Source organism: Schistocerca gregaria, chromosome 3 (genome assembly GCF_023897955.1).
Source record: "Schistocerca gregaria isolate iqSchGreg1 chromosome 3, iqSchGreg1.2, whole genome shotgun sequence".
NCBI lineage: Eukaryota > Metazoa > Arthropoda > Insecta > Orthoptera > Acrididae > Schistocerca > Schistocerca gregaria.
Genome location: NC_064922.1, coordinates 360,003,499 through 360,029,209, shown reverse-complemented (window position 1 = coordinate 360,029,209; position 25,711 = coordinate 360,003,499). Strand labels below are relative to the sequence as shown.

At 45.2% G+C, this 25,711-nt stretch overlaps 1 protein-coding gene across 1 annotated transcript in view; it reads left to right on the top strand.

Annotated features, from left to right (window-relative positions):
• The first annotated feature begins 11,052 nt into the window (after positions 1–11,052).
• LOC126354052 (anoctamin-7-like) overlaps positions 11,053–25,711 on the top strand; it is a 725,127-nt gene continuing 710,468 nt past the window's right edge. Inside the window, exon 1 of the mRNA XM_050003410.1 lies at positions 11,053–11,128. The gene's annotated coding sequence lies outside the window, so the exon portion shown is untranslated. The remainder of the gene's footprint in view (positions 11,129–25,711) is intronic.

Sequence of the window (25,711 nt, the reverse complement as noted above, 5' to 3'; positions counted from 1 at the left end):
AAACTACCTCGTCTTCCGCCGCGTACTTCCGTAGACCTTTCCTTCGAATTTCCCATGTAACTGTCCGTGCTGCTTGAGACTAAACCTACATAAATTTTGAAGTTATCGAAGTGCTTTTAAGATATCAGTATTAAGATGTCAAAGTCTGATGAAAAATCCGTCAATACAACTTCTACGAAAAAGATAAACGTGTAACGTCATATCAACATAGCTGGGAATCGTCATACACGTGGGTGAAAGCTATTACTAGATAATGCCGTAAGGCCCGATGTTCCACCTGTGCGCAAGAATTCTCTGTGTCTCATGCCGGTGAGTCAGATGATAAGCAACGTCCTAGGACTGAAACCCATGAAGGAAATACAAGGTCACAAAATAAAACGAAAATTCTGATTTGTGTTTTTCTAGTCAAGTGACATCTCAATCACAACAAGACTGCAACATAACTAACTACTATGTTTCATACTGTAAAACATAATCTAAGTTATGCAAGCACGGATTGTTGGAATAAACTAATATCTGATATTTTTCTGATTCTAGTGTTGCTAACAGTGTTTCCTGTGGAAGAACGAAGTTTGAAAATTTGCTTTAAGATATATTGACTCCAGAGTCTCTAAAAGACGTCGTGAACGAACTTGCTTTTAAAAACTGTGTCTTTTCAGTTACAACAGAGGACAGCAAATCGTAAAATGTTTCCCCTCTGCGTAAGATATTTCACGGCAATAAGTGTTGTACAAAACTAGTTGCTGCACTTTTATGAAAGTGCTAATGAAACCGCAAGTTCAATACGGGTGTGTTTCATAAAGGTAATTAATAAAAGTAGTCTGCCTTTAGACAAAATTTCTGCCTATTGTGCTTGTGCAACACTAATGTGAATTGCAGTAAGCACAGTTCTGCTTTTAAGCTGCTTCGTGAGACATATTTCAAATTTTGAAGTCAAATTGCACATCTCATATTGTCCATAATACAATGAGGTGTGCAATGGGCTGGCTTAATACAAACACAAATTTTTTTATTCTGAATCAACTCTGCGCAGCGCCGCGAAGAACTGAAGAACTATTTTGGGTTTGTAGATGTTCAATGTATGGAGATATTGAGACACGTTACAAATCGCTAGCTTTCTTTAGAACGTGCCGTAGAAAGATTAATCCACAAGTGGCCTACCTTTAAAAGCTATTTCAAATCAATGGGAGAGGACTGTTCCAAAGTTCTGAATCAGTATTTTGATCCAGAAGACGAAGTTAAGGGTATATTACTAGAAATCCATTTACTGATCTTCAACAACGTAGCTAAGATTTTTGTTCAGTACATCAATATCTTAGAAAAATACGCTATTTCTATGGTAGAGGCTTATGATGAAATGTGATTACTGAAGAAAAAAATTGGAACAAAGGGAAGAAGATTAGTTCTTCGCAATCGCAGTTAAGAGCCATAGAAATTCTGTTTTGTTCAGAAAGACCCAACTTGGAGAGAAGTTTTATGCAGTTCCTTCAAGAAACCAACCTTAAACTACCTTCAAAAATTGTACGCCTTCTCGGAGGAGCATGTTACAGCAAAGTTACACATTTTTGGTTTAACCAGAAGCATAGAGTTTTCTTCCGTAGAAGCTGAATTGAAATCTCTCCAATTAACTGAAATAATTGATATAGAGGAACTGCATGGAGAACTTCGTCTCATTGGGAACTTTCCCTCCAGTATTTTGGACAATACAGAAGATGCCTCGAATAAGCAGTTGTCAGTGTGGCTAGTCATAAAGGACAACAGAAATTAATAGAATTAGAAAAACTTGTGTGTTTTACAACGAGCTTTCCTAGGTCAAATGCATTTTTAAATGCATTTGCTCCTTAATGTCTCACAAGTGGTCAGATAGTAGGAAAAGGTGTTCAGTAGATCTTATTAAAAGAGAACTACAAATGACCATGAACTTCGACATATCTACGTTGCAAGCTGTGAAGTACAGATGGACAAAATAAGGTATGTCTATTAAAATTTTTCTGCATGTTTTGTCATACATAATGCATTGTACTCAATGTACTATTAAGAGGGTATAAGTTAGGTTCTTTTACCAATTTTATAATTATCTTATTGTGTTAATGAAACTAATTATAAAGTAATTGAAACTGGTACGTGTTGTTGGATTTCCAAACAGTTATGAACTGTCCTTAAATTTTGTAAAAAATCCTGTATTATTAGGTTAATGTCCCTTATTTCTTATATCATAAAGTGGCAACCCTAATTTTATTAGCAACTCATACCTGTGTTCCATGTAGTGTTTATGCACTTTGTGGAAAATAAAGATCCCGGGCATTATTGCAGACTGCATGGTCAATGAATCATAAAGCGCGCAGCAGAGGGTCGGTATAACTTTGTGAAAAGTTCTATATCTGTTTCTTGTGACGTTGTGGGGTAAACAGAGTGGGGTATCATCTGCTCTGGTTACTCTTCAGGTTGCAGACCTATGAAGGACGTAAGTGCATAACAACAATCCGGTGACATATCTCCCTCCCCTTGCTTTTCTATCCACCACCTGCACACCTCTTCCACCCTGTTACATACTCAGAACACAAATCATCCCTTAATACGTTTCTGCTACATACATTTAACATTTGTTCTTAACCCACTTCAATTAATAGTAAACAGTAATTTTACATCATTCAAACATTATCTGCCATTTTCCACCCCTTGCAACACGGAAACTATTAGTCCAAGATAAATAATGAATGGGATGTTATTTGTAGCAAATATAATGTTTAATTTTGTATTCAGAAACATTTTCGGTACAAGCTCCTGACTTCGAGTTATTCAAGAAAAACATAAAAAGGTGGCCTCTAAACGGCCCCCACCCTCGCACTCACAGCCAACCAATGGAGAATTTTGGTACGTTGTTCATGTCATTCCCTCCTATCACTGCATAAAAATTTGCGAATGCTCGATTTCCCCCCCCCCCCCCCCCCACCCCTATTCGATCTTTTTTGGTCTTCATTGACTAGACTGAATACGACTGACAGGGAATATGCAACTTGTACAAATAAAGGCAGTACCAATGATCACAGGTTTATTGCCTTACGGAGATTCTGGCAGGTATTTAAAGTCCCATAACAGCCTGCATACTAAGTTTCAAGAACAAGTATTAAGTGAGGAATATAGGAGTATACTACAGCCTCCTGCGAAGACAAGGTGTGGTGACTTTACACGTAGCAGATGATACTTCGTTATAAGTGATTACATTTTAAAATTTATCGTCGTTCGTGTACTGCTATGTGTACACCTATACTTATTTCTATTTGTTATTTAGCAGGTCTTTCTTGGTATATAATAGGGGCGAGAAATAATTATGACTTCTTGTTAAAAAATAAGAATTAAAGTCGTCGTAGTATTTCTTTATTTCTGGGTTGCTTCGACAACCAGCGGTTTTGCTTAATATTTATCTCAGCTAAATGCAATGGATTTCTGGATTTTGGGCTGTCATTGCAAGATGAACTTTAACATTCTCCACTTTGACGCACTTTGTAGCTATTTTCAGCTAAAAGACCTTAAATACTTTTCATTCACATTCAAATAGCAGATTACTCTGTCCTGTCGAAGGATTATTATAGTTGAAACGTATTGCATCTACCTGTTTTATAACCAAAGATATCGTTTAGCTCACTTTCCTGTATTCTTGGTTGTCAAATTTAATTAAAATTGAAACAAATGATCCCTCGGTCACTATTATTTTTAGTCCCATTGACCAGTTTTCAACTCTTCTAAGAGTGCCTTCATCAGAATCAAAAGAAAATGTCCTATAACACAGTTACAAATTTAGAGGAAAAGGCATTTTTATATAAAAAGTGTAAGTACAGACTAACAATAAAAGACAGAAGCAGTACTTACATGTCACATATAAAATAATTAACGGACCAGAAGGGCTTTAGTCGCAAAATATGTAAAAAGGAATGCGTGAAGGCGAGCCACTATTATGGGCTGCTAGTACCTATGTAGTTCAAAATAACTTCTCAAACATACTTCAGGGGGAAGGGGGGGGGGGGGGGGGGGTTACAGCAGTGGGAGGACGATTATTCAAATCCGCGTCCGGCCATCCTGATTTATGTTTCCCGTATTTTCCCTAACTCGCTTAAGGTAGATGAAATGCTGAGATGGAGCATTGAAAAAGTTTTCGACGGGTCGTTCAACACTAACCTCCTCCTCCTCCTCGCACATGTTTTCAAAGACAACCACAATTCAAATTGTTTCTCATCACAAATACTTCAGTTAGGTTTATTTATCACCACAGAGTACAAAATAATACCACATAATCAAGACCTTCTAGTAATGTAAAATACATAAATATATTTATTGACTGTGTCATGGCCAGTACTCAATTGGTAATAACACTAACCGCAACATTACTTTTCTTTGTAGCGATAGGAGCACAGAAGATTTCGCTCTGCATTGAGCCTAGACAGCGGTCGACTAGGTGGTGATTTAATCCTGTGACGTGAAATTTCCGTGCAGCGAGCAACAGCCACCAGCTGTCGTTCGATCTCTGTGTCGCTTATGCAACAAGGAGAAAAAAAAAGCAATTCGTAATTTTATATTAAATAATTACTACAGTAAACAATTTGCCAGATTCGAGCACTCTGAGTGTTCCGTACAAACATAATTGTATATTGACAGTTCATTATATTGACAGTTAATCCATTCCGGGAAACAAGAATCTCGAGATCGTTTGCGTAAATAGCGCAGCTGAATACACGGTTCCCGAAAGGCATCCCAGAGGGGCGTTGACGGAGACCCCAGAGCAATGGTTCAATGGCGAAAGCATACAACAGTGCACAGAGCGGGCAGCCTCGACGCACTGACCGACGGATCGAGATGGGAGGAGTGAGACCACCTTTGTAGAGTACACGAGACGCAGCTCCACGAAGGAGACGATTTACGACGTCGAAGGTAATATTAGGGTATCCCATACCGCGGAGCAACTCTTCCAGGTAGTCGTGAGTTACCTTATCGAACGCCTGTCTGAACTCAAGAGCTGCTAGGCATTCGTCGAGCGATTATGTCCTGATAGCGACAGAGGGGAGTGCAGATGTTATTTTGTGTCGCTGTTGAATAACGTCAAAGGGCGGTAATGGCAAATCCGTGAGGTACCCCGGAGGTTTGCATGGGAATGAGGTAACCATCGAAGAAACTGCAAACGTAGGCTTCCGCGGCCGTTCCCACAGTCAATAAAAATCTTCTGGGTTTGAGGCCGCATTGTCGTACGTAAAATACCGACGTTTCGGTGACTGATGCAAGGCGCCTTCCTAAGGGTGTATTGCTAACTGCTGAATGAGCACTAGTTTGGATGCTTATATACTATGGAGGAATGCTGTCATTGGATGTGAGGGTGAAGGTGAAGGGTATTAGGCGTTCATTTTATTGGTCTTTGATAGCTTGTTGTCATTGGCGGAAATGGGCGTTTTGCATTGGAGTTTCCTTTACTGCTTTCCATTGGTGGAAATCGACGAATAGGAGACTGAGCGACGACAACAGCGCAGCGCTGTTTACTAACTGCCTAGTATCGACTACGGCGCGTCAGCGATCTGTGTACCATCCACCGCTGTGGCCTACCGCGGCCCTGTTGCTCTGCGAGAGCTGTCCCTCCGCAAAGCTGTCACAGCTGGTAGCCAAGGCGCTAGAAGTCGGTGCCCGTCCTCTCTATTCATATTGTCGGGTCGCTTGGCTGTTTCTACAGCCTCTCCGATGTTCCTCCTCAAAGTAAACGGCTGTTTCGCCAGTACGCGGGCCTCTCGAAATTCGATCGTCATCCTGCACTGTTCCTGATGTTCTGCCACCGCCGGTTTATTGTATTGTTTGAGGCGGACATATCTCTTGTGTTCAGTTAACCTTGTGCTTATTGGACACCAAGTCTCACCTACATACACCACATTCGCACCCGATTTCATAAACTCCGGCGGCCTGAAACTTGTCAATTGTATCTTTGTCGTGCTTAGAATGTCTTTTATTTGCAATCCAATGAACTAATACCCTTCCTCCTTACCCTTACATCCAATGACAGCACTCCTCCACAGTATACAAGTATCCAAACTAGTGCTCATTCAGCACTTAGCAATACACCCTGACGAAGGCGACTTGCCCGAAATGCCCGATAAATCTACTGTGGGAGGCCCTCAGGGCCAGGCGACCTGTTCGTAGAACCCACCTGGATAGCATCATTGACTTTGTCGTCAGTGATATCAGTAAGCAGAACCATCGTCGCATCCATGAGGACCGAGCCAAAGGAGAGTCTGGAGACAACTGTAATGTAGGCAGCGTGGTGACGATGTTCGGAGTAAAGCATAACATAATGTTGATGGAGGGCAGGCCTTATATCAATCTGGGCATCAAAACTCTGCCCATCATCTGTCGTAAGAACATTAATCAAAGTTCTCCGAAGGTGGCGTCGTTCCGCTATGTCATGACACGCAGATGGACGTTCATGCATTGAACCGTCGTATGTGCGTACCCTGACCATCAAGAGAGAGGGAGTGAGCTGTGCCTCGGCACGAATCACCATCGCCGAGCGCTCTGGCGAATACGACTACGATATCCCTTCCGTAACCATTCAGGCAGGCTTCACTCAGAGCACCCATCAAAACAGGGCAGACTGGTAGGCATCACGGCGTCGACGACAGGCTGTCCACGTGGGCTCTATGAGCTGCCAGCAGTCGGGTGTAGTACTGTCGATGGTGTCCACGGCCGCGCCACACCCTTTGGCTGCAGAGATTGATGGCGCAGATATATGTATCATGGACAGAGATGACTGACAATCTCGCGGGTGATGTAAACACGATTGAGGCGGCTGGAAATGCCTAAACCTCACCCGATGGCGATGAACATGCTCCCAAGAATCCACAAGGCTGAGGTGCTGGAGAATTATCGCTAGCGCTGCGCACGTAAAGTGACGTAGTAGAAGGTCTCTGGGTGCCTGGGTACAGTTCACCTCCCACGATCAGTGCATCTTGCCGACCCAGGAAGAGAGGTATGACTATCTCTGAGAAGAAGGTGGAACGTTAACTGCGGCGATCCGAACCAGATGGTGACGCCACTAAACGTGAGAGCCATGCCTCAGGTATCAAGGAGATAGGTAACTACATGAGTGAGTAGACCGTCATGTAAGAGAATCACCACTGCAATACGAATAGGGGAATAACGACAATGCTGTAAAACGATGGGGAGCATAGAAAGTTGCAATGTTTACCTCCTAATGGAGAGAAACGTCAACTTCTACAGCATACAACATGTCATGGAGAAAAGCCAGTTTGTGGAGTACGCTAATGGTATTGACATGTACCATGGCTACAATTCTGAAAAGCTGTAGTCTCCAGGAGAACAGAAGATTCAAACTCGGCGGAAGCACAGGGAACTTCCTGTTAAGACGCCGTGGAAGGGCACATCGCTGTGACGGGGAAGGAGCCTACCCCCCAAGAGGGCCCCATCGTTCTGTACCCCTCAAGAACGTCCGTCCTCAGCATCGCCATCGAGGTAGCGTCAGACACAGAAGGGGAGGCAACCGCGTTAGACGCAGGGTGGGGGGGGGGGGGACGTCGGTGGCCGGAGGTGGACGCTGACTGGAAACGGATGCCGGGAAGGACGTCGCGTCGTGAGTTGTCAGGGCGTCAGAGAACAGCACACCACCATTACCAGGGTCGTCATCCTCTGCGCACTTCCGATGGAGGCGGTCATCGAAATGGGTACGGCGCTGTCTCTTCCATTTTCTCGGCGACATGATAACATACTGTTCCGTGTCGGGTGGTTGGCGGCTGTCATCCGACATGTGGCCAGATGGCAGAAAACTGGAGGTCGGTAGAGCTCCATGACCATCAACCATGGGGTCGGAACAGACGGTCATCGTTCGTTTGTATTGCCTCCAGCAGGAGTGTAAGAGAGACACAACCAAAACGTCCATCGCGTCGTCGAGAGGAGTCAACGCCTATTCCAAAAGGGGCGCAGCAGGCAGCACCGTAAGACAGAGGTAACAGCGGGGGTCGCAGGAAGAGTGACGTCTCCGGTCGGCGTTTGAACCAGTCAATGTCAGAGACATTCAGAATGGACATGGTCTTCCCGGCCACAACCTAAACAGGTGCACGGCTGGCCAATGTACATTACGACAGCGCTGCAGCCGGCAATAACCAAGTAGGAAGGCAATTTTTTTTTTTTTTTTTTTTACAATCTTGTAATAAAGAAAGTGTTACAGTCAGTCACTGGCGTAAATATGATGTCTTTTATAGGAAGGCACGTGTTTCCGTATTTCAGTTTTTATCTGACGGACACCACTGAAGACACTGTATGTTTCGAACGTCTTCCACGGATCAGCAATGACTGACGATGTTCCAGAATGAGATTTTCACTCTGCAGTGGTTGTGCGCTGATATAAAACTTACTGGCAGATTAAAACTGTGTGCCGGACCAGGACTCGAACTCGGGACCTCTGCCTTTGGCGGGCAAGTCCTCTGCCATCTAAACTACCCAAGCACGTTTCACGCCCCATCCTCACAGCTAGGAGACGATGTAAGGGTAGAAGTAAAGCTATGAGGACGGGGCGTGAGTCGTGCTTGGGTAGCTCAGATGGTAGAGCACTTGCCCGCGAAAGGCAGAGGTCCCAAGTTCGAGTCTCGGTCCGGCACACAGTTTTAATCTGTCAGAAAGTTTCACTGACGACGTTGCCGTAAGGTACGAAGGCGCCCACCACAACGTCTGACGGTAGCTCAGACGGGAGTTCGAAAACTGGCAGCGTTCGGAAGCCAGAACCATCATGATCAGCCACGACAGTCATTTGCCAGTTTTATGTACACAGTAGTACTGAGGATCTAAAAATGAATTCCGAGAACATCTTGTTGCAGGAGACATACTTCAATCCGTATAAAATGTTCTCCTTCATACGCCTTCGGTCGTTCGTGATCCAAAAGGAAAAGTTAATTTAATTGTGGCTTGGCGGTAAGAAAACGCCCTGATGGTCGATGAAGTCGCTACGCGGAAGTAAACAAACGCGCGCTTGCTCGCAAGCAGCATAACAGGCGAGACAAACAAGGCGTGCGCGCCACACCACAGTCAAAGGCCGAATGCCCCCTTCGCAGTCCAACAGCATGACCACGTACTCACGACGCCGTCCTACTCGTATTCACTCGATATTCTACATCTTTAATTTCTTTAATTTGAACCGTTCACTGTTTCTATTTTTTTTTCACAGTTTACTCTATCATCCTTCCGTCCTCTTGCTTGATCTGTGTTCAGTTTTTGACTCGCTACCCACTGGGCCAACTTACCACTAAATGTGAGAGACGAGGGGGAGGTGGGGGCGGGGGCAATAGAGAGGTCCTCTTGTGAGTACGAAACGAGAACAAAGATGCCACTGATTCATCTTTGTCGAGCGCCGCAGCGGGGCACATGTGCTGGCTTCCGATCATGTTGCGACTTGTTGCCATGCCTCCCTCGGTTCCTGTTTTTGTTTTTGTCTCTGCAGATCATCTGTCAAGCGTCAGTACTATTGAGTGGTTCAGCTGATGGTTGTAGTTATAATATTATTTTATGTGAATAATCGATCTCGTATTCACAATCTATGTTTAGTACTTCTTTTTCAACATATCTAAAAGGAGTGAAAGGAAAGTGAATTTAATCATACCCATACATAAAAATGAGTTGGTATCTCTAAGTCTGTCTCTGAGAGTCTGAGACTCGCAGCACGAGAAAAGAACTATGACGTCCTTTATTAAAACAAATTATCCGTCATTTTCTTACATTTTGACGTATATGCAAATAATAATAAGGAAGAGAGTGTCATGACTTGTTTATTGACGGGACATAACTATAGAAATTGTGTGTATTGTAATTGCAGTCTGTTGTCATAGTTTAATTTACAATCATATTAGTGCACACTGCAATGTCATGCTGCATACTACCCTGTCGCTGTTGGTTTCAATTTCACAACCAATTGTGCCAAAGGACATTTGTTTGCTTTAAACACTGCTTCGTTCATTATTAGAAATCTTAGAACAGTTCCCACTCTTGAACCTTGAAACAGACATCATTAATAACATTGATATTGTGTTTCATGATCAAATTACAAATTAGAACATCTAAACATTTGAGGAAGTTGCTGACTGATTAGTTTCAATAAAATTCAGCGGGTGCTATAACATCGTACAAACGACCTAGTTTGATGCTTCAGTATAGCATGATTTCTAAATTCAAAGAAAAATTAATCTGCACCAGAAAATATTTCCACATCTAATTAGTCTATTTTCTTGCAATTAAATAAATTAAATAGTTGAAGCAAAATTTGGTTTCACTAGTGTTCTCAACCGAGTTCTAGTTTAAAAAGTTCAGCACATTCTTCCTATTTCAATTATTCTCGGAAATTTCAAAAACTGAAGACAAAAAATAGCAACTGAGGGCATTTATTGTTCTCAATCAGTTTTAACGGAACTGAGGTCAAAGCTCGGAAATTGAGGACTGTCCTTATAAAATGAGGACTTTTGAATCCCTTAGTTTAATGCCTGGCATAGGATATTAGAGGTTGTGGAATGGGAAAGGGGGAGGGGGCGGGGGGGAGTAGGTAGCTGGGAGACCTATAGTAGTAAAAAAAGTGGGGGCACTATTTTTCTGTTCTCTCCTATGGCGGCAAAACATCCAGCAACGGCCGTAGGTGTCACCAATAGCACGTAACTGCAGATTATAATTTTTCCTTTATTAATAAATCGGATGATCACATAGACCAAATACCAAGATTCTAACATAAGCAATATATTTCTAGGCTTCTGACCACACAAACATGCGCTTAGGGCCATCGAGACAGCGTGGAAAACATCGACGTAAATGTTTGCAGCCGCAAAATAAGAAAGCATTTTCAACATTAGGTTTATAGCAAATTCCGTGACGCCGGTGAGCCCCAGAGCGCCACGCTACCTTTTAAAATGCCGCTGTCAACAACAGATGTTCAGCCTGCGACACATGCGGCGGTTGGCAAACCTGGCGTTATTGATCTACCGCGACAGTGGCGACGCGAGGCGGCGGCCGCGGGCGGTTCGGGTAACAGTGTGTCAGCGGGCACGGCCGGCGGCTGGCTGTCAGCGCTCGTCAACCGGTTCGCGAGACATCTGCCGGCCGACAGGTGAGTCACGTATGCGCTGCAACAAAATCATTCATTTGCCGGTGGAGTGTCATTTCAGATGCCCTAGTACATCAAAGGAAAAAAATAAAATAAAAACAGCGGAGGCAACTGATGTAGGATTTGTACAAAAATCTAAATTTCTATACACAGCCACCTGTTCACCTCATATCTGCATGTGCTATCCCACTGCGAAAGTGGCGTTTTTCATTCCTAATGTAACTTCTATAGTTACTGCTTCTTGCATGATGTTTCATAGCGAGGAACTAAATAATTATTTTCGTTTCAGTGTGTTGTTAAGGACAGTGTTATTCAAAAGGCGATGTAAACACCAGATTTTGGCTTAGGCTGACACAGCGCAGGTGTACTGTTAAAAGCAAGCACGCGTTGGCTTACTCATCCGTGTTATAATTTGGTGTCGCCTTTGATGCCGCTTCACGTGCGCCGCGGACTCTGTCAACTACGAGTATTGTCTGCGACTCGGCAATTATAATTAGCCTACACGCTTTCGCAAGCGAGCATCACTTGGCAGGTTTGTATTAGCTTCAAATTGACACTGAAGCCCATCTCGCCGGACCGTTACTCAACAAGCTTACGAGCGCTCTGCAAACAGAAGGTTAAACACAGCGGCACGCCTGTTCCATTCCCCCCACGTGGCCGCCGCGCTAGGCAGCTGTGCGAAGTGAACAAGAAGAGAACATCCAGACATTTTCACTCGTTTCTCGGTAAAATATTTTTACGGTTTTCAATTCGCAGAACACAAATGAGAAATAAATATGGGGCAGAAGTCATCAGGATACTTTCCTTCATATAACTGTTGCTTTTTAAAGCAACAATATTTTTTTTAGATGCTGAGTTAGAAAATACAGTACACAGGATATAAAATTTGCTGTTCTGGTCAGCGTCAAGTCCAGGATACTAATGTCTTAAAAAATTATTACAGATTCAATCATTGCCGTTTTGAATAATAGCCCTGTTGTAGACATAGATGTCGCTCATTGTGCTTCTTATTACATTGAAAACTCGTTTCTGCTATTGTCATCCGAGCTTTCTTATGTGCCAGCCGAAGTTGTGTAACAAAGCTGCGCTAAAGCCCGTTACTGACACAGGACTTAATTTCAAAAATTCTAAGTTTGATGGAGTGTGGTGTTTGTCGGAGCCGAAATATTTCAATAATGTGACAAATAACATATTGAGCATTTTTGACAGCATTATTTCAATACGCTATAATTGTGCTACTTCAGTTTAGACAGTCCTTTTTCGGCAAGTAGTAACCTCCAGTCAGTTACAGGATTCAATTTTATCCATATTTTGCAGTTTCAAACGTTACTGTATTCAATACATTGGAGGTATGAATTAAAAAACGCCTTCAGTCACAACTTTACGTGTTTTATTAAATAAACGATAGATTTCAGACCCTGTGACTCCATCGTCGGGTGTAATTTGTCTTAATACATGTTTCAGTTCTTCTCGTGAATGAGGTGAAATGCATATCCCTGTCACGAAAAGGTTTAATGTTAGGCAGATGGCGTTCACCGGGAATTCGCCATACCCACACCCTGCCGTCGGAAGGCCACATTGTGTACCGTGATTCGTCACTCCAGACAACGTGTGCCCTCTGTTCAATCGTCCAATGTTTACGCTCCTTACACCAAGCGAGGGGTCGTTTGGCATTTACAGGCGTAATGTGTGGCTTATGAGCGGCCGCTCGACCATGAAATCCGTTTTCTCACCTCCCGCCTAACTGTCATAGTACTTGCAGTGGATACTGATGTAGTTCGGAATTCCAGTGTGATGGTGTGGATGGATGTCTGCCTATTACACATTACGATCCTCTTCAACTGTCGGCGGTCTCTGTCAGTCAACAGACTGTCAGTCAACAGACGAGGTCGGCCTGAACGCTTTTGTGCTGTGCGTTTCCCTTCACGTTTCCACTTCACTATCACATCGGAAGCAGTGGACCTAGGGATGTTTAGGAGTGTGGAAATCTCGCGTACAGACGTATGGCACAAGTGACACCCAGTCACCTGACCACGTTCGAAGTCCGTGAGTTCCGCGGAGAGCCCGAATCTGCCCTCTCACTATGTCTGAAGTTGCTGAATGGAGTACCTGGCAGCAGGTGGCAGCACAATGCATCTAATACGAAAAAGTATGTTTTTGGGGGTACCCGGATACTTTGGTAACATTGTGTATAGCAATGGCTACATCCCAGTGCAGTAGTCTGATAGAGGCCTCTTCGCATTCTACACTCCTGGAAATGGAAAAAAGAACACATTGACACCGGTGTGTCAGACCCACCATACTTGCTCCGGACACTGCGAGAGGGATGTACAAGCAATGATCACACGCACGGCACAGCAGACACACCAGGAACCGTGGTGTTGGCCGTTGAATGGCGCTAGCTGCGCAGCATTTGTGCACCGCCTCCGTCAGTGTCAGCCAGTTTGCCGTGGCACACGGAGCTCCATCGCAGTCTTTAACACTGGTAGCATGCCGCGACAGCGTGGACGTGAACCGTATGTGCAGTTGACGGACTTTGAGCGAGGGCGTATAGTGGGCATGCGGGAGGCCGGGTGGACGTACCGCCGAATTGCTCAACACGTGGGGCGTGAGGTCTCCACAGTACATCGATGTTGTCGCCAGTGGTCGGCGGAAGGTGCACGTGCCCGTCGACCTGGGACCGGACCACAGCGATGCACGGATGCACGCCAAGACCGTAGGATCCTACGCAGTGCCGTAGGGGACCGCACCGCCACTTCCCAGCAAATTAGGGACACTGTTGCTCCTGGGGTATCGGCGAGGACCATTCGCAACCGTCTCCATGAAGCTGGGCTACGGTCCCGCACACCGTTAGGCCGTCTTCCGCTCACGCCCCAACATCGTGCAGCCCGCCTCCAGTGGTGTCGCGACAGGTGTGAATGGAGGGACGAATGGAGATGTGTCGTCTTCAGCGATGAGAGTCGCTTCTGCCTTGGTGCCAATGATGGTCGTATGCGTGTTTGGCGCCGTGCAGGTGAGCGCCACAATCAGGACTGCATACGACCGAGGCACACAGGGCCAACACCCGGCATCATGGTGTGGGTAGCGATCTTCTACACTGGCCGTACACCTCTGGTGATCGTCGAGGGGACACTGAATAGTGTACGGTACATCCAAACCGTCATCGAACCCATCATTCTACCATTCCTAGACCGGCAAGGGAACTTGCTGTTCCAACAGGACAGTGCACGTACGCATGTATCCCGTGCCACCCAACGTGCTCTAGAAGGTGTAAGTCAACTACCCTGGCCAGCAAGATCTCCGGATCTGTCCCCCATTGAGCATGTTTGGGACTGGATGAAGCGTCGTCTCACGCAGTCTGCACGTCCAGCATGCACACTGGTCCAACTGAGGCGCCAGGTGGAAATGGCATGGCAAGCCGTTCCACAGGACTACATCCAGCATCTCTATGATCGTCTCCATGGGAGAATAGCAGCCTGCATCGCTGCGAAAGGTGGATATACACTGTACTAGTGCCGACATTGTGTATGCTCTGTTGCCTGTGTCTATGTGCCTGTGGTTCTGTCAGTGTGATCATGTGATGTATCTGACCCCAGGAATGTGTCAATAAAGTTTCCCCTTCCTGGGACAATGAATTCACGGTGTTCTTATTTCAGTTTCCAGGAGTGTATATTGTGGCAGGATGGTGGGTTTGACGTGCAGGGAGGTCTAACACTGTATTGCTGAAAAATGTTTATGGTAATTGTTGTTGGATATCAACGAATTAGGTGGTAGCTGATGCAATATCTTATGAATATTTATGAATTTGCCAGTGTTAATTGAGTAAAGTCGATCGTTGGGCGACAGTATCTAGCAACCAGGACTGCGAGATGTTAGAATACACGTTAACTATCTGGATGAATTGTGAAATTCCCAGAAAAGACGATGGCGCAAAGTCTTATATTAGATAGAAGGGGGGGGGGGGGGACAAATCTCCGCATGGCCTCCCGAAAATACCAGAATGGATCCTTTGAAAAGGGCACAACTGATTTCCTTCCTCAAGTCCGAGCTTGCGCTTCTTGGTTCAAGTGGTTCAAGTGGCTCTGAGCACCATGGGACTTAACTTTTGAGGTCATCAGTCCCCTAGAACTTAGAACTACTTAAACCTAACTAACCTAAGGACATCACAGACACCCATGCCCGAACTAGGATTGGAACCTGCGACCGTAGCGGTCACGCGGTTCCAGACTGTAGCGCCTAGAACCGCTCGGCCACCCTAGCCGGCCTTGCGCTTCTCTCTCGAATAACCTCGTCCTGGGTTGGGCACTAAATATTAATATTCTTTTCTTCCCTGGTATTCCTTTCGGTGGGAAACACCTGCTTAGCAACAGTTCAACTTATTAACAGCGTATGTATTTGCTGAGCTGCGTCACAGGTTTTACCTAGCACATTTGCAAGGTAGAATGAAACGCTTCGTAAAGGTATTCCACCATGGTTGGTAAATATTTGCAGAGCGTAGAATCACTTAGTGTTCTTGATGAAATAAACCTTCATTAGTCATCAGTTTCGATCAGCAGATCATCGTGGTAACATGTACACTACCAGAGCGTGCTCAAGCGTAATGCCTCCGAATGTTTGATGTGAAAACTTAAAGATTCTTAAATAAAACGAACGTTATCAACATTCCACATCATTAGACTTCATTTCTACATATTTGCAGCACTCTGCCGCTAGAGGAATTCGAATCGTAGCGTATAACAAGGCAGTGTGTAACTTAATTTTGTCGGTGCGTGAGAAACAGTGCTGTAATAAGGTTTCGAATTCGAAGAGTTCCTCCACACACGGAGCAATCTCTCCTTCAGCACTGCACACGCACGAGCGCTGCGACTTCTGCAACAGACACCTTTGGTTCACTGTTAACGATCGTCCTCCATAAAGTCCCGATTTGACCCCATACGATTTTCATCTGTTTCATAAAAGAACACCTTCGAGAACTTCACTTTGATAGTGATAAAGCTATGCAAGCAGCGGTGAGGTTGTGGATCCTTCATCATCTTGCGTTACGGCCTCTGTAGGACCACGAATAGCCCCTTCATGGACTGCATTTTCCTCTTCTTCTCCCAGAATCTCTTCATTCTTTCTCTTCTTCTCTCCCGCTCTTATTCCGAGATCTTCAGTTTCCGTTTCTCCTGTCGGCCCCACTGGTGACACTCTAATCTTTTCCTGTATTCTTCTCTGTCATTGATCTCTGGCATGTTGGTTGGTGTATATTTGTTCCTCCAATTTTCCTTGCCTTCGACCTTGATTCCCAATTCCAACCTGTCCTTCCGGAGTTCAGCAATCCACTTGGTTCCTGTCTTTCCCCTTGTCCTCCCTGTTGTTTTCCAAACTCTCTTCGTCATTCTGTGTATACTCATCCTAACTACATGTCCAACAAACCTTGCCCTTTTGAGTCTAATTTCCCCGGATATTGTTCTCATGTTCTGGTCCAATTCTTCCCTAGGTCTTCACATTCACCTCTCTCCACCTCTTTTGGGACCTAGTATCTTTCTCAGTATTTTCTCTCTTCTTTCTTTAATTATTCTGTCCAATTTCTTCCTAGTGTCATCGTCTCAGCAGCATATAATACTGCATTCCTCACCGTTGCCTTGTAGTGGCTCATCATTGCCTCTATTGATTCTTCTTAGTGTATATCCCTCTCGTCATGCAAAAGGATGACTTCATCTTCTTTATCTTCTCTGTTATTCCCTCCTTGCTCTTGTTTCTTCCTGTTAAAAATTCTCCCATGTATTTAATTGTGTCCACCATTTGCACAGTGCCTTCCGGTGTTTCCCAGTCTTCAGTGGTATTTAAACTTTGTCTTGTTATAGGCGATCCTCAGTCCCACCTTTCTGGCTACCTTACTTAAGTTATCGAGTTGTGTCTTTGCGTCTTCTTCCGTCTCACTTACTATGGCTATGTCATCTGCGAAGGCTAGGCAGTCCACTTGAGCCCTGTTGTCCTTTTTGTCCCCCACATGGGTCTTTGGTATTCCCATTTCCTCGTTTATTGCTCTGCACTGCCTGATCACTTCATCCAGTGTTATATTGAACAACAATGGTGTCAATGCATCTCCCTGTTTAATATCAGTCTTGATCTCAAATTCTTCTGACAGTGTTGTGGATCCGTCAACAAAGTCGTTTGTTTTATCCAAATAGATTTAAGAGTTTTCTCATTAAAAAAAATTCGGAGGCATTAGTTTTCAGCGCATATTCGTCCTTACATGGCGACTGTAAACGCTTAAAATGTACCGCCTGTATGCAGAGCTCAGTCGTACTCTTTCATCCACAAATTCTCTCCGGGAGTTGGTATTTCTGCCTGTCGTAAGAGGAGACTAAAATGAGTCTCACACGTTTCGGCCTTTTTTGTGGTGGTCCCCTGTTTGACCTCCGAAGAGCGATCCAATTGGGGAAAACCGCCTTACATGGTGCATCGTGTCTATCATGCTTTGAGATCTTTAGCGCACTTTCTCGTCGTCGCATTGCAGTCCCGTCCATTCTTCATCTCTTGGGTGAGGACACCTTCCTGGGTGCGTTTTCCACTATGCACTTTGCAGTGTCACTTTCTGTGCCGATGATGACCATTGACTTCTTGGCACATCATATCCAGCACGGTAGCCAGTCCGTTGTGGTGGGGCCGCCAAGTACCCTGTTGGTTGTAGCCCCCTGACAACACAGAGAACGGTCTGCTGATGGCTGCGCCGTTAATTCCCAACGTATGCCCGTCACGCTGGGGTATCGGGACTCCAGGCAACGGCCATCCTGCCCCGTTTACGGAGTGAGAGTTCCTCAGCGCCCTTGCACATTGCCCCGACACAGCTCCTGGGTCGGGTCGGATCCACAGTCAGATGGTTAAACATCTCTCATTTGACTACAAGCGCCATCTCCTCGTCATCTTCAACCGTGTCTGGTGCGATGGCGGCTTTCCATCGCAATGGCGGGAGAGCCCCATTGTTCCGGTGCTCAAACCCGGCAAAAACCCGCTTGGTGTGGATAGCAATCGGCCCATCAGTCTCACCACCGTTGTTTGTAAGCTGCTGGAACGTATGGCGTGTCGGCGGTTGGTTTGGGTCCTGAAGTCACATGGCCTACTGGCTCCATGTCAGGGCGGCTTTCGCCAGCGGCGCTCTACCACTGATAATCTTGTATCCCTCGAGTCTACCACCCGAACAGCCTTTTCCAGGCGCCAAAACCTTGTTGCCGTCTTTTTTTGATTTACGCAAAGCGTATGACACCACCTGGAGATATCATATCTTTCCCACATTTTACGGGTGAGGTCTCCAAGGCCCGCTCCCGATTTTTATCCAGAATTTCCTGTGGCTCCGTACTTTACAAGTTGGTGCCTCCCATATTTCCCCCCACATCAAGCAGAATGGGGTCCCACAGTGCTATGAATTGAGTGTATCACTATTTTTAGTGGCCATTAACAGTCTAGCAACAGCTGTAGGGCTGTCCATCTCACCCTCTCTGTATGCAGACGACTTCTGCATTTCGTACTGCTCCACCAGTACTGGTGTTGCTGAGCGGCTCCTGCAGAGAGCCATCCATAAGGCGCAGTCATGGACTCTAGCCCACAGCTTCCAGTTTTCGACCGCTAATTCGTGTGTCATGCATTTCTGTCGGCGTCGTACCGTTCATCTGGAACCAGAACTTTACCTTAATGATAATCCACTCACTGTTGTGAAGACATATCGATGCTTAGGACTGATTTTCGATGCCCAATTGACTTGGCAACCTCGTCTTCGTCAGCTTAACTGGAAGTGTTGGCAGGACGACAACAGCATCCACTGCCTGAGCAACGCCACCTGAGATGCAGATCGCTCTACTTTGCTGCAGCTCTACAAAGCCCTGATTCAATCCCGCCTTACCTATGGGAGTCTGATTTATGGTTCAGCGGCGCCCTCAGTGTTGCGTTTACTCGACCCAGTGCACCACTGTCCAGCGACCAGTGTCCTGGTGGAGGCCGGAGTCCCTCCATTGCAAATCCGACATGCACAACTGCTCGCCAGTTACGTTGCAGACATTCGTACTTCTCCTGAGCATCCAAATTACCACCTTCTTTTTCCACCCGTGGCAGTTCATCTCCCACATCAGCAGTTCACGTCAGGGCTAACGATTGCGGTTCGCCTACGATCCCTTCTGTCTGAACTGGATTCCTTCCCTTTACCACCTCCTATTCAGGTCCGTCCGCATACACCGCCATGGTGTACATCTAGACGGCAGATTCTTCTGGACCTTTCGCATGACCCTAATGACTCAGTTACTCCTGCCACTCTCCGCTGTCAGTTTCTCTCGATTCTTGACGTGTTCTGGGGCTCTGAAGTGGTTAATACCGACTGCTCGATGGCTGATGGTCATATTCGCTTCACTTACGTCCACAGACGCCAATTTGAACAGTATTTCTTTCCCGATGGCTGCAGTGTATTCACTGCAGAGCTGGTGGTCATCTTTCGTGACTTCAGTATATCCGTTCATGCCTCAGGGAATCGTTCGTTCTGTGTGCTGTCTCATTGAGCAGCCTACAAGCTATTGACCAGTTCTACCCTCGCCATCCTTTGGTAGCGTCCATCCAGGAGTCCATCTATGCCCTCTCTGGACCCCACGGTGGTGTTTGTGTGGACCTCCGGGCATGTCGGCATCCCAGACAACGAACTTGCCGACAGGCTGGCCAAACAGGCTACGCAGAAACCGCTTCTTGAGATGGGCATCTCTGAACCTGACCTGCGTTCTGACTTACGCCGTAGGGTTTTTCTGCTTTGGGAGAAGGAGTGGCATAACAGTACACACAATAAACTGCATGTCATTAAGGAGATTACGAATATGTGAGGTCTTCCTTGCGGGCTTCTCGCAGGGAATCAGTAGTCCTCTGCCGGCTCCGCATTGGCCACGCTTGGGTGACCCACGGTTACCTCCTGCGCCGTGAAGACCCGGCTGAGTGTCGGTGAGGCACCCGGTTGCCAATGGCCCATATTCTGGTGCACTGTCCCACTTGGACTGCACAGCGACAAACTCTTGGGTTGCTGGACTCGTTGCCCCTAATTTTAAATGACATCGCCTCATCGCCTGGTTTAGTTTTACGTTTCATTCGTGAGAGTGGATTTCATCATTTGATCTAAGCTTTAGCGCATGTCCTTTATCCCTCAGTGTCCTACACCATAGTGCTTTTATGGTGGAGGTTTTAGTATGTTGCAAAGTGTCTGGCTTCTCCTTTTTTATTCTCATGGTCAGCCAGCCATGGTAATCTGCTCTGTTGTGTTAATACCTTCATCCTGTTTCTTGCGTTTCTGTGGTTTTATTGTCCCCTTTTGTTCATTTAGATGTTTGTCGTCTTTTATCGTTCTTGTGATTTTTCCTTTCATTCCGTTTTGTCAGTCTCGTTTGTTTTACTCTCACTTGTGCCATTATTTTTACCATTGAGTGTGCCCGCACAGATCACACCACTCTACAACTTTTCCTTCACCCCACATTTGGCAGTAATTATTAATTCAGCATTCTTCACGATGCAACGTTTCAGGGCTCCACGTTCAAGAATCGTATTTATCAGTGCAGTGGCCTCTACAGGCTAGTCGGTCCTCTGCAAGTCTAGTAACTACCGCATGCAACATCGACATTCACATACATACTCCGCAAAAGACAGTTACGGTGTGTCGCGGAGAGTTCCCTGTACCAGTTCCAGTCATTTTCTTTTCTGTTCTACTCCCAAAAAAACGAAGGAAAAACGACTGTCCATGTGTCTCCCTATGAGGCCTAATTTGTCGTATCTTCGTGGTCCCTATGCGAAATGTATGTTGGCGGCAGTAGAGTCGTTCTGCGGTCAGCTTCAAATGCCAGTCCTCTAAATTTTCTCAAAAATGTTCCATGGAAAGATCGTCGCCTTCCCTTCCGCTTCAGTTGCTGAAGCCTCTCCGTAACGCGTGGGTGTTGTTCGAACCTATCGGTAACACATCTAGCATCCATTTTAAAATTGCTTACTTGGTCTCCCTCCACAATTTTTATCTGACGTACATTCCCCCCACTAGCCACTTCACGAATCACTCATGCCTCATGATGTGTTCTATGAATCGTTAGCGTCTGTTAGAAAAGTTCAGCCATAAATTCTTTTCTTTCCGTGATTCGATTCAGTACCTTCTCATAGGTATTCCATCAGCCTATCTCATCTCCAAAAGTGTCTTCTTTCGTTCTCGTTCCACTTCTGTGCAAGGTTTCACTCCGGACAAATACCTAACAGTAGAATTCATATTCAGTGTCAACAAAGGCTTTTAGAATGTTTTTCGTGCTGTTACTACTCTTAAATTCACGACGGTCATTTCTAAAGTTCTGCACTTTGTGCTTGCCCGACCGTAATGGTGGCGTCATCAAGCAGGAATTTATGTCAGCTGTCAGCGAGTCTTTACGCGTGACGGTAGTATATGTGCTCACTGGTGGCTGTGTCGTGATTAATTCGGTTTTAAAATGGAAGCTGAAACCGTGTCCCTATGTGCAAAGAACTTAACTGAAATTGGGAACAGTATAGTGCAGTGGTCATCTAAAGTTTTCGCTCAAGTGCCAATGCTGACATTCTGTGCCTGGTCTTTGGACCGCAAATCTACTGGTCTTATTACTACTTGGTAACCTACTTGAGCTTCCAACAGACTAACTACAAAAGGGCGCGAAAAGTTTGTCGCCGGTCTCCAAGAAGTGATCCTTAAAAGTTTACACCATTCGAAACACTTCCTGTCGATTGATTTGAGTTTCAAATTACTGCCACCGTCAGGGACCCCAAAGTTGCGGCACTGTAATTGCCTGATGAAACGTTGTCTGTGTAAGGGGTTGATTAATTGATTAATAACAGTAAATGTGCTTATATTTAAATGGTTTGTGCAATATGACACACGATTACAAATGTTTTCTAAATGTTTTAATGCCATTTTTCTCCTGCTGAATGTGTTATATAACTAGACCCTTAATATAACTGTTTATTCCTTGCTACAGATACGAACAGCATTTGAAGATGACAGTCTGTAACGCGCATTCACGAATCCATCTTACTTAAATTTGCAAGTTATACCATAGCAGCTGAGTAACGTATGTCCATGAGTTGTCAGGACTGGAAGAAAAACAACAAAACATTCCCACTCCCACATGTTAACCCTACAATGGGCGCACTCCTTAACCCTTTGTCCTAATGTAATGGCCCGACAGAAGTTAACAGACGTTACTGAATTCTGCTGCTGACTGCTAGATGCATTTTACAGTACAAAGTGCGTCTGAAGAGTTCAGTGAATGAAACAGCAGTTACAAATAAGCTATCTTTACTGGACTTCGTAGTGACCACCATTAACTAGAACACACTTCTGGAATCGATTGTAAAGCTGTTAGAATCTGTCAGCAAACGCTTCTTGTGGAATCGCAAGCACGGTGGTGACGCGTTGTTTGATATCCGCTACGTCTGAGTGCTCAACTTTCTCGTTCAACGCAATGCGACTGCTTTTAACACCTTCATTATTCTCCAGATTTGGCGCCGACCGACTTCTTTTTGTTTCTCCCCCTTAAATTAGCTCTGAAAGCCTTACGCTTCGCTGACATTGCGCGTGGAACGATGTTTCGAATGAATCCACAAGAAGCGTTTGAAGACGGTTCCGAAGAACTTTACAGCCGATATCAGAAGTCTGTTCAAGCTAATTGTGACTACTTTGAATGCCCATAAAGCTATCTTGTTTGTAACTAGTGTTTATTTTCTGAGAGCATTCAACGAACTTTTGAGACGCACATTGTAAAATATGGCTGACAACCGCTGACCACACGAACAATTAGTTCGGACCGCAGTTAACGACCAATGGTATCGTGGATCGTAGCATATCACAGGATCAACTGTTTTCCACGACGGACGGGTAGTCTAAGCACAGAAGACAACCTAGGAGGTGGGAGTAAAATTACAACTCTCAGGTTATTTTTAATGACATTTTGAGAGATGATGTCAAGTCAGACACCTTTCAGTCGTCTATATTTCCTAATTGTTATTTTCTTGGGCTTCCAGTTTCGGAGATTTATTACGTCACCTTCGGGCCCCCTCACCTACTTGTACGAAGATTTCAACCTCTGTTCCGGTCAGAATAGGATTTTTGAGACTGCAATCTCTTCAAACATGTTTGTTGAGAGCCTGTAAATGCATTTTGCAAAATAATTTCCTTCAATTCTATCTTACATTGTGCAGAACTCTTGAAGTGATGCCGGCCGCGGTGGTCTCGCGGTTCTAGGCGCGCAGTCCGGAACCGTGCGACTGCTACGGTCGCAGGTTCGAATCCTGCCTCGGGCATGGATGTGTGTGATGTCCTTAGGTTAGTTAGGTTTAAGTAATTCTAAGTTCTAGGGGACTGATGACCACAGCAGTTGAGTCCCATAGTGCTCAGAGCCATTTTCTTGAAGTGATACTCGTATATTCTTCTACCTCGGCAGGAGGCAGGACTCATCTACTACTTTGCGTGTCTCATTTAGTTGTTACTTCTCTAAACATTGCTTGATTTAATTCGAGTACAATCCATTGCCCTTGTTTTTCTTCTGTTGACGTTCATCTTCTTTTTAAAATGCAAGCCATCCTTTCATCTAGCATATGGCGTACGTCTGGCCACTGATGTCTTTTCTCTTGTAAACAATGGTGAAAATTCAAAATGTAAGCCAAGATTACTGTAACTGACAAGGGAGCGGAGCAAAGAGCCCAAACAATTTTTTCCAACGAATACTCCTATACGACTACTTCATTCGGGAGAACGCCATTCATAACCTGATCTCCTGAAGCGAAAGTAAAGAAACTGCATAACATACCAAAGAAGACAGTCTGCATGAAGTCGCAAATTTTGACACTTTCAAGTCATTTTAAAATATTACAGTTTGCAAAACATATTGTAGCGCCCTTCGTCCACTGCAGACACTGACACAGCATTCGTTTCATACGGGCCACTGTGCTATTCTACAAATGTTGTCTGTATAATCTTCAATAGATAATATTTATGCGGTCCATAAGCGTTAACCATGATCCGCGAAAAGTCGAAAAGGCTTCTGCTATTCTTGTATCATGCGTTCATAGTTAAATCAGGAGGCATGTAATCACCGCACATACTTGCAATAGTCTATTCGTACAGGAATACAGACCCGTGTTGCTGCTGCAGGATCTCTGAGCGCATTCCAAGCTGAAAAGCATATGAAATTCTTGTAGGAAAACATGCTTTTTTGAAAAAGCCTGCACGGATCCGGTAAAAGCCACTCGTGTTAAACACAGGTTGCTTTATTCATACGCAACGTCTTGAAAACAGTAGATGTAGGCGAACAGGTGAATACCATCTTTCTAGACTCCTGCAAGATCTTTGACACTGTGCCACATCGTCAGCTACTAACCATGTCGTGATTGTGTGATTTTTCGCAATTATGTAATTATCTGGAGCAATATTTGATTGTTTTCTAACAGTCAAGTAGTACACTACAAAACCACGAGGTATCGCCACCAGACAGGCACAGCCTCTCACGTGCTGCTCACAACGAGAGGTCACCAGCGGTGAGATCTACTTTCTGATGCCATCTAAACGCTGATGCAGGCTGGCTGGCTCTGAGCACTATGGGACTTAACAGCTATGGTCATCAGTCCCCTAGAACTTAGAACTACTTAAACCGAACTAACCTAAGGACATCACACAACACCCAGTCATCACGAGGCAGAGAAAATCCCTGACCCCGCCGGGAATCGAACCCGGGAACCCGGGCGCGGGAAGCGAGAACGCTACCGCACGACCACGAGCTGCGGACGCTGATGTAGGTTAAGGTCCCAAGTATCACATCCTGCAGCCATTCACCCTCGTGGCTCCTCGTTTGTGAATAATTAACGAAAAAAGTTTCGTCATTTTGCGTAATATTCAACACATTACGCAAGTGAGGGCCCACCAGGGCGAATGGGTGCTCGATGTGATACCTGAAATCTTAACCTACATCACCATGTAGACGGTTTCAAAAAGTCGATCCCACCACTTTGGACCCCTCTTCGTCAGTTCCGGGCAGCAATCTCCAGATGGTGCTCACAGCCCGGACCTGTGTCTGCTTCCGCGCCAGATCCTTCAGCACGTAACACTCGTCCGATAATAGTGCTGTCGACCGTGGAGTACATTGCTTCCGTCTTGTGCTACCGAACATGGAGATTCTTCCACAGTAAGGGACAAAACACGACGTGCCACGGACACACACGCATCTACTATCTATCAGGTACACAGGTCAGCTCAGTGCCTGCAGCCAGCTCAGAATAGTTCCTGAAAGAATACATTCTGACTTAGCTTTCACAAATCAAAACGAGATTTAAGTGTCAGGAAGTCGTTTCTGAAAGTATTTGTATGGAGTGTAGCCTTGTATGGAAGTGAAACACGGACCATAAATAGTTTGGACAAGAAGAGACTAGAAGTTTTAGAAATGTGGTGCAACAGAAGAATGCTGAAGATTATGTGGGTAGATCACATAACTAATGCGGAGATATTGAATAGAATTGGGGAGGAGTTTGTGGCACAACTTGACAAGAAGAAGGGACCGGTTGGTAGGACATGTTCTGAGTCAT